This window comes from Coptis chinensis, chromosome 1 (genome assembly GCF_015680905.1).
Source record: "Coptis chinensis isolate HL-2020 chromosome 1, ASM1568090v1, whole genome shotgun sequence".
NCBI lineage: Eukaryota > Viridiplantae > Streptophyta > Magnoliopsida > Ranunculales > Ranunculaceae > Coptis > Coptis chinensis.
In genome coordinates this window covers 10,445,379-10,457,576 of record NC_141456.1, presented here as the reverse complement: position 1 = coordinate 10,457,576, position 12,198 = coordinate 10,445,379, and the positions used below count along the sequence as shown (strand labels likewise).

The window sequence follows — 12,198 nt, the reverse complement described above, 5'->3', positions numbered from 1 at the left end:
AAATGCTCCTCTTGACCTTGTGGCCTATCAAAGACTTCAAAGCTACTGACCAAGTCATTCTCATTAGTCATCGTCATTAGTCAAACCAATTGCCAATTGCCGTAGTATGTCTCATAATTTTCCTATATGCAGCTCGCTTCTTTGATAAAAGGTTTACCATTATCCCTGAATCGAAGAAAAAGATAAAAATAAAGCATGCATCATCGGACACTGATAAATAGATAGATAAACACATGCCACAACTCCACAAGTGCGAAGTGTAGACACTAATTTAGCGGGAATGAAACCACATGTTAGACACTGAAGGTAAACTCTATAATGACATGGAATAGGAAAAACGATTAAGTTCCGTACAGAAGAAATTTATGACATGGAATAGGAAAAACGATTAAGTTCCATACAACAGAAATTTACTTTGACTATTCCTCTCTACAAAATCAGTTCGCTTTTACATTGCAGTTTACATTTCAAAGAGCATAGAGGATCGGTTCCCAAACTGTTACAGGAGTACATCAATAATCTCCCATAATCAGGCCATTGGAAACAAGATAATCGATAGCCAGTTGCCTTCATATTCATCTCCTATTGATCTCCAATAGCATTCAGCTGCCGAACGGGTTTACAAGGACCTGGGGATTAGTGAGCTAAATTCCCTGCAGAGAGATACCAACAACTTATCAAAGGGAAAGTTAAAAAGTTGGAATTAAGCAAATGCAAATTGAGATCAGGGCTCTATTAAAATCAATTTCAAGCCAAACCCTACTCAAGTCATAACTAGGAGTTGAGGACCATCAACCTTAATAGGCCCTGTCTTGAAGCAGTTGAAGAAGTCAAGCATTCTTTATATGATATGATAAATAGTTTAATACAACAAAGGATAATATATCTCGATAGTCACCTGCGCATGAGTAAATGCCTGACATGAAGTAAATCCTGTGGAAGCACCACTCCTCACAACGTGCATGTCCTTGAACCTGAAATCAACAAGTAAGTATGAGATCACGAAGCAAGGTAAGCAAACAAAAGAAAAATATCGATGATATAATACATGAAGAAATTACGGTGAACATCAATAGCATTCCACATCAAGAATAAAGCACTAATAGCAGGACAGCAAAAAAAAAGCGTACTTCTTTGTAAAGTGTGCCACTAATCGTCTCCAACGGATTGGTAGTCGGACCTCCTCACTTCCAGATGGACCAAGCATACCATAACCTTCCCCAAATCTATCATCTACATGAAGGAGAGGATTACAGCAGTCAGAGGAAAAAAAAAAAAAAAAAAAACTCCTCGAGAATATTAATCCATTAACTTCTAAAACATCTAGAAACCCAATCAAGTATCAGAAAGCATATAAAAATATGAATAACAAGGAACTGTAGTACTGTACCCCCAGCTGTAAGTAGCAAAAGATGAGGCAATATATATGGGAAAAATTGACCAGCTAAGATGAACTTATAAAGCAACCCACAAACACCCATAGGCCATAGCAGAGAAATCCTTGCCAAGAAAGACTTCAATTATCTCAATAATGAGGAAGAGATCATATTAACACTGTGCAGCTAATGAAAAAAATACCCTGACAAAATTAAATATTGCATGTCCCATGCCTCTCTAGAAGGTTGTTATCTTGCTTTACAGCATCACAATTCACAAGTCATAACTAAGTACGGCATAGCTAATAAATTGGTATTAACCCTTTTCTTTTATCAAACTAAAATACAAAAGAAAACTTTATAACTTGATCCAGGAAATATAAACGATACAATGAACATTAGAGCTCCTTACTTCAGCTACCAAGGCACAATGAACTTTGATAGACTTGACCTGGATAATCTATACTCAATCAGTCCTTGCAGTAGAGCTTATATTTCTTACCACATTTATTTATTTATTAATTTGCATGTTTATTAGTAGATAGGTATTGCACTAGAACTTAATTATCGTACCACATGCAGATCATTCATCGACTCCCTTGAATGAAAAGGCAAAGACACCTCTTATATTACCTAAAAAACTTTCCTCTGGCAATCCAAACTGTATTTGGTTGACAAGCTCCCTTGTATTTGTCACTCCATACCTAAAAGATGTGATTGAAAAAAAGTTAATCCCAATACGAAAAACACAAAAGTAGTACAAAAAATAAATAATTAAAACAAACCAAAAGGGGGGAGGTGGAGTAACTCTACCTATGCTTCTTCTTACTGATACGACCACCGCCTCTCTTCTTTTTATGGTCAGCATCTCGAACAGGCAGAGGCTCTTGCCACTTCTCAATCTTCTTCAGAATCTGTTTCCTGAACTGCCTTCCAGTATTACCTGTTGGATTGCATCTCGTAAAGTCCATCCGTGCAGCAACCACTTATTGACTAGCCAATATCCGGCAGGCACGCTGGTTTAAAAGAGGAGGTGTGCCTTGCAAGATATCTGTTTCCTGTAAAAAGCCTACGTGTGCAGAAGAAAGTCCTGCCAGAATCTTTTCTTCTGCACCAAGAAGTTGGACCTTACAAGCAGGCATCTTCACTAAAGCCGGTAGACCTCCAGCAGTCCCAAGTAACTTGGCAGCAACAGCACTTCCAACTAAGACAGCAAGATTAGGTGCAACATATCCCAATATACTCTCAAGAAATTCAAGGACCTTATTTTTTCCCAAATCAAGAGAGAGGATGCAATCACACGCATCAATTGTCTTCTTGAGGTTTTCTTCAGGCAGCGGTTTCCCGCTAGTAGTGGACGCTATAACAGCCATAATAGAATCTGAAGGCAAAAGGCCTTGCAGATCAACCAAGGTTAAATCGGTTTCGTTTCCGATCTTCTTTACGACTTGAGCATAATCAACTGGGTGAGGTACTAGGGACTCAAGTTCTGTAAACTTGTGTCGGTAGTGGCTGCGAATGAAATTGTGGACAGTAACAATCTCACTGTCGATATCAGCAGATAGGGCATTACACTCAACTATAAGCTTGTATTCTAAATTATCATCGCCTAGGTCTGACATATTCCCCTTGTTCTCGAGTTTATCCTCAACTTTCTTCATCATGTCAAGGTAGCCCTGTGTTTTCTGCAATTTTGAAACGCTCTCAAGGTCATCATAATTCACACTGACATTCATGTCTTCTTCTTTTGAGTCACAAAAACTCAAATCGTCCAGATCAGCTAAGAAAGAATCACCAATTATGTCCTAGAAATAAATTAAAACAAAATGAATGAAAAGGACAATAAGTTTTAAATCAGATTCAAACTATGAAACATTGTTAAGTAACTAACAATTTCAACAAAGCAGAATGAAATTTAATCTGCCGTCGATAAAATTGCGAACAAAATCAATTGACACGTTCCAGTAAAATCAAATCATCAAGTGTGTAGTAAACATACCTCAGTGTTGTCCATCTCGATTCCACGCTCAGGCTAGCAAACCATAAAAAAAAAGGAATATCGATGCCCTAGAAGCTCTCTTGTATTATATATAGTCGTTTTTTTCCAATTCTTTTTCGGTAACCACGTGGTCCACATTTAGATGGTTTCTATTTATACTTTGGTCCAGAGATAATCCTGACCCTGAGTCAACCAGGTGGACTAACTCACTTATCAAAGACTATTAATACTGAACAATCCACAATGCTCCCAAAAAGCCACCTCAGCTCTTTTTTTTTCTCTGAGCTAGCACCTCAGCTTTTACAATTATTCGGCAGGAAAAAAAATGAAATGCACGCCCTATTTTTACAATTGTTCGCCATTAATAGTAATAACCCAAAACAGATAACCTTTTCCCTTAGTCAAACCCCAAACCTTTCTTCTATTTTTCTCAAAAAAAAAAAAACAACAAAAAACAAAACGAAAGCTAATATTAAAAAAAAAAAAATAGTCTCTGTCTACTTTCTTTCAATTTCACTTTCACTTTCTCTCCCTGTTTCTTGAATTTCAATGGCGAGCAACAATCTACCTCGAAGAATCATCAAGGTTTGCTTCTTTTCAAACTTCTCAATCCTTCTTTCAATCTTCCTTCTTAAAAGAGCCCATTTTTTTTAAACCGTTGATTGTTTGTTTTCATTGTTCAGGAAACACAACGACTCTTAAGTTAACCAAGTAACTTTTTTGATATGGGTAATAAATTAGTGAAAATAATTTAGTTGGTATTAAATAAAAAAGTAATCTTTTTGTGAATTTATAGCTCCTCGAATTAGTGCTTCACCTTCTGATTTTTAAGGATTGGAAATGTCGATCATTGAGCTGGGATTATGTTGAATTTCATGGTTTTTGTGCAATTCGATGAATGTATATGTTGGGCATTTGATGTCTATTTTTTTTTTTTTTTTTAAAAGTACTACATTTTGGTATGTTTGATGTTTTTGAGTGAAATGCATAGTTTTTTTAGTAACTTTGTAGGTTAAGATACACAAGTTGCTACTCAAGTCGAAGTTTCAGACACTAGATAAAGGTGAAGTGGTTTTGTTTTTTGTTCCATCTTATGTAAAATGTGTGTGGATAATGGGTGGTCTGAATGATAAGGAGATAAATCAAACGTATATGAAGGTAAGCTTTTTTCTCTCCTCTTTTTCTGTTGAAATTGTCAATTTTTTTTAATAACTTTGTTGGTTAAGATACACAAGTTGCTACTCAAGTCGAAGTTTCGGACACTGGATAAAGATGAAGTGGGTTTGTTTTTTGTTCCATCTTATGTAAAATGTGTGTGGATGATGGGTGGTCTGAATGATAAGGAGATAAATCAAACGTATGTGAATTTAAGCTTTTTCCTCTCCTCTTTTTATGTTGAAATTGTCAAATCTTTTGAAGGGTGTGTTTGTAGCATATGAGAAGAGGCAATGTGAAATTGGAGCTTGCACATGTATAACTATTTCATTATTTTTTTTCTTTGTTTTGTGGTATAAGCTTTTAGAACTAGCTGCTTAGTTTGGATTAATTGGATTAAGGAGGGGATGCTCTCGGTCTGAATTGGAGAGGGCACACTTATTGCTTTGCTTGCGACATGGGCCAGATAAGTCGTTAAATTTTATTGATCGGTGCGAGTTCTTGGACTATTGTGATCTTGATTTGGTCAAGGATTAGGCACGGATGTCGGCTCTATTGCTCTATCGATTGTTGCAGAAAGCTTATTCAAGTGTGATGGCTACAATCATGGGGGAGGAAGCAGCAAAAAGGCGCAGGCAGAAAACTGTTGCTGCACAAGCAACAACATTGAAGGTTATAGTCCAAGTCCCAGTGTCCATTGCGAGAAAAAAATGAATATATCAACATTGGATGTCATTAGTAATTTTAAACCTATTGGGGCGAACCAAAGTAGTAAGTCGGCTCCATCAAATTATAGTCTTAGCAACACCAAGTTGCTTGAGAAGAAATCCTCGCTGGTCGCAATAGCACCGGAGCAAAGAAATGACTTCTCGCGGAAAGGTTTTGCAGAGATATAGTTATTGTCGCAAACATGCTATCAAAAGCCAATTTTAACCATTAAATTCCGATGAAGTATGAGGCACTGAGCTGCTACTGATGGGATTAGCCACTGGTGTTAAGGTTCCACCCCTTGAAGAGACCTCTCTTTGTACAAAAGGTTTTTTCTAGGAAATTTTGTTCACCTACCTCTGTATGTATTTATGTAGTTAGTTTCTTTGCAACTGTTTATGTTATAAGATGTTCTCATTCTCTATTTCTTATGGATACCTGTGGTTGTAAAGTTACCTCGCCAAGTCATCATCAGTTACACTGTTAGTTACTTAGTTTGCTTCACTCTCTCTTTATCCATTCGATGTCACCATCTGTTTTTTATTGTTGTTTGCATCACTGTCATTTTTATTATATATCAATTTTTGGTGCATCAAACTTTTTATTAATAGAAATTGTCCTAGGAAGCCTGTTCCGCATTCTTTTTCTATATAATGGTTACGTTGGTTTGCCTATAGGGGGGAGACAAGTTGTCTATGAATACATGATGCAGTGGCACCATGCCAGTTGTGCTTGAGCTAATGGCATGCAATCTGCTTTTCAGGTTAGCTGTGTGAGAATGCTCTCAGGAGAGCACGACCTTACGTCGTCCCATGATGGATGTGTAAAAATGTGAGTAATGACTATATTTACAGTTTTTGTGAATTTTATGCTCAAAATTCTTTTAGGTCACACAAGGATAGTTTTTGGGGTTTGGTTTTTGGTTCCATTAGTGGGCTATATTGAAAGACAACCTAAGTAAATGGAATCTCTACCTTTCAGTGTTAGAAGGTACTTTACCTATGACTATATTTGACTCTCACGGTTTATATATTTGTATTTTGTTGCATTGAATTAAAATCTTAAAATGCATTTATCTATGACCCGAATTATTTAAAATGCTATTTTTCATTACTTGAAACTAATTATATGCACTGATGTCGGAAATCATGTGAAATGATCGTTTTTCCACCCTTTGTTGTCTCTATTAAAACCTTAATCGCTCTCACTCTCCAATAATCAATTTATCAGCTAATCTATTGAAAAGCTAAGGATTCATTTACACTTGCTTATGAGGTCCAAGATTTTTTGACTGGAAACTTGGGATTTTTATTAAATCATATCAAACTCTGCTTTCTATACTTTTCGCAGTTTTCTCTTATATTTTTTGGTCTCTTGACGCACCAGTTCTGTCGCTCTGTTTAATTACACTAAATCAGGTATGGTTTTTCCTTTTCCTTTTTCTTATTATCGTTGTTTTCAATTTCTCTCTATTATTAATTTATGCATTCATTTTTCTTTTGAACTGATATTGTATCTAATTTTGATGCTTCCTTTCGGAAAATCCAATCTATTCATGGATGACTCTCTCTCTCACCATTGTATACCTTTTAGAGAGGTGGTTGTGTCTTAATCCGATAGCTAGCATTTTTTTCAAGCATTTGATATCTAATAAGAAAATTATAGAGAAAGATATCAAATAAGTTGTACTACATGTTTTGTTCGTACATTTAATGGTATTCAATCAAATTTTAAGACATGTGAGTACTTTCATCATCAACTATTAATGCAGTAAGCCCGGCCAATGCCGGGCAAATTATCTAGTTTTCTTCTAATATCCAGACTACCCTTAACGTGCCACACATATGAGTGTTTATTTTTGTAATTAAAAATGGCGTACACATGTCAAGATCTGTGTGTCCAATGAAAAGACATATTTATCTTTTTCTAACCTTTTTAAGGCACCCAAAATGCTTCTAGGCCTTGGAACATTCCCATGGGGAAACAGTGAGGTAATCGATTTTGATAATTTGATATTGCATAACCTCATATTTGATTCCAAGTGGTGAATATAATGTTAACATGAGTTCGAGTAAGTTTTTGTCCTCTAACAGTCCCACTCATCTAGACTCCAACTAAATTAATTAAAAACCAAAGATGAATGTTCGATTCAATCCATGCAAAATAATTGCCACTTTAATTGGGGTAATGGACTCCCCATCGAAATGGTGGTCCAACTGATGGAAGTGACGTTGTAGTTTGGGTATTAGAAGAAAATAGGAGATAGACTAACGCCACATCTTAGTCAACCTGGTTGGCTCACATTTAGGAAGATCAAAGTCTAATTAACGATTATCTCTTCTTTTTCTTTATTATTATTATTATTATTATTATTTGTCGTTAGAAAACTTTCCTTAATACTTAAACTTTGACCAGAAGTTCTACATTGTCATGCAGCCAATCAGGTTGAGGGCTAATCCCAGCATACTTGTTTGGCCCATTTAGCTACCTGATTCGCATCTTTATTACAATTTCTAGCTATTGAAAAGAAATGAACCTGTAAGGAGGTGTTTATTGCATGATAATCCGTCATTGTTGCTTGAATCTCATTGTAATTGTCTTCAGAACTCCATAGAAAACTGTTATCATTTGCTGCAAGAGCTTTCATTAATCTTTGGTTATCACCGAGTACCACCAGATTTGAAAGTTGTTATAACATCCCGTGTTTTTCTTTTACTTTTCCTAGTACCATAATAATAATAATAATAATAATAGATAAAAACAAAAATATGATAGATATTAGTAAGGATAGGAAACCCAGTAAGGTTAAAAGATAAACCTTCCTTCCTTGTTTTTAGGGGGATTTGAAAAACAAAAAGGAGTTCACACGGAGTTTTTTAAAATACAGAGAGTTTTATATAGAGAAAAAAAAAAAGAGTTTTACTGGGTGAGAGAGGAAAAGGAAGGTTTTTCTGATAGATAGCTGATAGTCGGAGCTAATTATGGGTGAGTAGTTATATTATATTGTTTCTATTTCACCTAACCTAGAGTTTTACAGTTTTACGGGTATGAAGGAAAAACCTAGTTTTCCACTCAGTATTTTTGTTCCAAGATATTCTTCCTCGTTTTTTTCCTCATCAAATTGATAAACATGTTAACATATTGATTTGCGAGACTATGAAATTGAATTGGTAAAGCTTTATGGGCTGTTAATGGTGGCGTAAGCCCAACAACAGAAATCATCCTGGATTTGGTTTGAACTATTTTTGTTGTGGGATTGAACTTATATGGTTGTTGTTTTGGGTTGGATTAGGATTCGTGGGTTGTCGGGGAATGATGGGTAGTGAATGATTGTTGTTTGAGGGCTGTGAAGCTCTGACAGAGCATTAATGGCCGTAAAAACACGATGGTGAGGAGTGGGGGAAAAAACAAGTTTGATTACACAATATTGTTGGGGTTTTAGTTGGGGATTGAAACTGAGTAGTTTCGGTGTGGTTGGCTAGTGTTTGAGTGATGGTGAAGCTGTCACAGGAGCGTTAATGGCGTGGGATGCGATTTTTGAAGTGTGAGGGAATCGAGATTGGAAGGTTTTTTTGTGAGGGTTAAAACCGAGTGGTTTAATAGTGGTGGCGAGTGGCGTTGGTGAGGAAGATGAACAGTGAAGTTTTTTTGTTTTGTTGGGCTTGGGCCGAAATCAATATGTGGGCTTGAGTGTTTTATGTTGAGATTTCACTTATGGGCTTAAGTTTTAGACTTGGGTTCTTAGTCTTTGGGTTTTGATTAGATTGACTTTAGGACTGGTTGACCCTTGGCAGGTTGACTTTGACAAGTTGACCAAGTTTAACCTTCTATTGGGATAGGTCTAGGGTTATAAGCGTGCTGGGCTTTAAGCTAAGACATTTCTATATATACGTGTGTATGTGTATTAACTACTATGTGACATTTCAATCTTTTATGATATACGACGCTATGACACTTAGACATCGATATATTAATAACGCGTAAACAATAATACAAGAAACAAGATACTCTTCCGTTCTCTGAAATAATATATGCAATAAAGTTCAATAATGCGTAAACAAATTTACCACCCCTTTTTGAATCTCTCCACACCTCAAGTTTTAGAAATGAGATTTTATGACTGATGATGTCATATGCTAGGTGGGCATTTATTGAATGTGTCATAAATGGCCCGTTAGCGTTATAAAGGGGTATTCATTGACTGTGCCATGAATGACCCGGGTATTCATTGAATGTGCATGAATGACCAGATTGTTTAGACTGCCCTAGAGAGGAACTAAGGTATTCGCCTTGCGGGTTAATTGTATTCCTTGAGTGTACGGGAATGTAGGGTTGGATATTCCTTTAATGTGGCGGGAATGACCCAGGGTACTCATTGAATGTGCCATGAATGGCCCGTTAGTGATATGATAGGTATTCCTTGAATGTGGCGAGAATGACCTAAGGTATTCATTGAATGTGCCATGAATGACTTGAGTTTTATGCCATAAGAGGCTTGGTTTTATGAGCATTAAAAGTCCATAGATGGCTGTGACTCACAAGTACAAGTTTACAAGAGGGATATATGATATTTATGCGAGATAAATAAGACTAAGAACTACGAAGGCTTGATTCCAATCTTGAAAGATTTGGATACATAGGCAGCTTTGAGCAAAAGTGCAGCCACCATATTATATATTATATATTAGTTTTAGTGATAACTATGTGGTATCAACTAGAGTTCAATGTCTTAAATGAGGTTTTGATTATGAATGGAAATTTGACTGGTTGAGCTAAATCTTTTTATTGTGATGTCTAACTCTGTTTTTGCAGAGGGGTAGGATCCGTTAGTTTTGTATGCAGGGACGTAAATATCCTATCCTAAGATGATGTGCTGGCTTAAAGGTAAAGTGTATAAAACTCATATTTAAATAAGTGATTATATGTGTATTTAATAAGTGAAATGTAAGTGGTTTTTATACTGTGAGTTAATTTTGGAAAAAATGGGTTATTAGGGTTTCGTTTCATCTTGAGTTTTCAGATGATTGAATAGGGTGACAATTGAGATATTTATATCCTAGAAAATTCCCTATTTTAGATTTTTTGGAAATTTGGGGTGTGACAGTTGTAGTCTCTGAGCAAGAAGTAACACATTTACATTCTGCTTGCATAGCATTTTGGCACTTGAACTTACTATAAACTGCACCAAATGTACTTCTGTCTTGCCGTTTGCATACAGCTGCTACTACTCCTCTGCCCGTTTCTGTCTCATAGGCTCCATCATAAGAAACCTTTTGCCAATGCTTGTATTTCACTCTCTTCTCAGTACTAAACTCTATTTCTTCAGGATTCTCTGCATTTGTATGAGTTGCAACTGTTTTGTAAGCTTTAGTGACTCGTGCTGCATGAGAGTGTGTGTGACCATAGATTTCTTCAAATTATAGTCTTAGCAACACCAAGTTGCTTGAGAAGAAATCCTCAGTGGCTGCAATAGCAGTTGGAGCAGCAACAACTTTTCGTGAAAGGTTTTGCAGAGATATTAATATATATAGTTTTTTGGTCCCTAAAAGTGCTTCAAACAACAGTGTATGCCTTATACTTGATACTTCCATAGTCATCTGAGCGAGCTGGCGTATGTATTGTGAACTAACATGAGTTTGAGGGGAGCTATTTGTTGGTGCAAGCTAAAACCTAGTGGCGGTTGTAGAAGAGATAACATCCTATGCCACCGCTCATCAATGCATGACCCAACTAATACAATCCCAAATCACCAAAGACCGATCCACTTAGTTTCCCCGGCTATGAAGATTACTACTCGACCCACATTACACGGACTCAAGAGTTTGTCGTCCCACCAACACCATTACCTTACTTGTGAGTCCAAGACCATGTAGATTTCTCACAAGTGGTCCACCACCGATCGATGTGGTAACACCACACAGAGCTCCATGTTTGACTGTATGATGTTTTGGCAAGTAGGTGAGAACACGCTTGGTGTATTGTGGTCTGTGGAGACAATGAGTTTCCATAAAATAAAATTGCAATATACATATTCTTGGTTTCTTCAGGATCAATAAAAAGAATAACTTGATAACTAATAATCAAAAAGAATTTAACTCAAAAAAAATATATTATATAGTGCCTGATGAAAATCAAATATATTGTTGTTTGGAAGCACGTACTCTTAAGGTTATAACAAAGGCCTTCAGTATATCTCGGAAGATTGATTAGATCAACTTTCAAATGCTTTGTTGCTGCTTAGGTTCACTTGTTGGTGTACATCTACGATTCTAGGAGTAGTCCGTTAGTACTGATGTTACTTGAAGTAAGGATTTGACGTTGAAACAATCTTGTGCAGAGGATGTTTCACAGAGATAACTTCGAAGTCGGGCTTAGAAAGAGTTAATGTCGCCCATCGTTATGTGAAGCTGCTCAGTTTGTTGAGGACTTCCGATCCAAAAACAGGAAGAGCAATCACAATTGGAAATGCAAGAGGCAGTAACGATTTATTCGATTCATTAAGAAACATCTATTTAAAGTGTATGATTTAGATTAGGACTCTCTTTGGGAGATAGCACGTAGTTATATATTATTTTTTTTAGATTACAGTTTTTTTTCTCCTAAGTTGTCGTAATCCCCCTGCTGACGTGGACATCCTCAATGAGCTTGAAAAGGGACTGCTATTATTGAAGACTAACTTTCGAACCCGTCCTACGAACGGGTGCCGTTATATTAAATTATTCTAAAAAATATTTGAACTATGTAGATAGATCTATTTATGAGATATGAATATTACATTGGTCACTCATCCTAATTTCTTGCAACTTGAAAACCACACTCCAGAAAATAATAATAATAATAATAATAATAATAATGCACTTTTATAAAAACCCTTCGAGTTATTTTTGTTGTTTAATAATAGAAGTTTGATAAAAATTTTGTGAGAATGTCCAATGAGACGAAATTTATATTGAATATACT

At 36.2% G+C, this 12,198-nt stretch overlaps 1 pseudogene across 1 annotated transcript; it reads right to left on the bottom strand.

Annotated features, from left to right (window-relative positions):
- Nucleotides 1–293: 293 nt before the first annotated feature.
- On the bottom strand, nucleotides 294–3,523 carry LOC147522049 (U4/U6 small nuclear ribonucleoprotein Prp31 homolog; annotated as a pseudogene). Its single transcript, XR_015211952.1, has 6 exons — nucleotides 3,376–3,523; nucleotides 2,190–3,181; nucleotides 2,010–2,080; nucleotides 1,131–1,233; nucleotides 899–974; nucleotides 294–653 (listed from the first exon to the last, which is right to left on the bottom strand). The product of XR_015211952.1 is annotated as a U4/U6 small nuclear ribonucleoprotein Prp31 homolog (transcript).
- Between the last annotated feature and the right edge of the window lie 8,675 nt (nucleotides 3,524–12,198).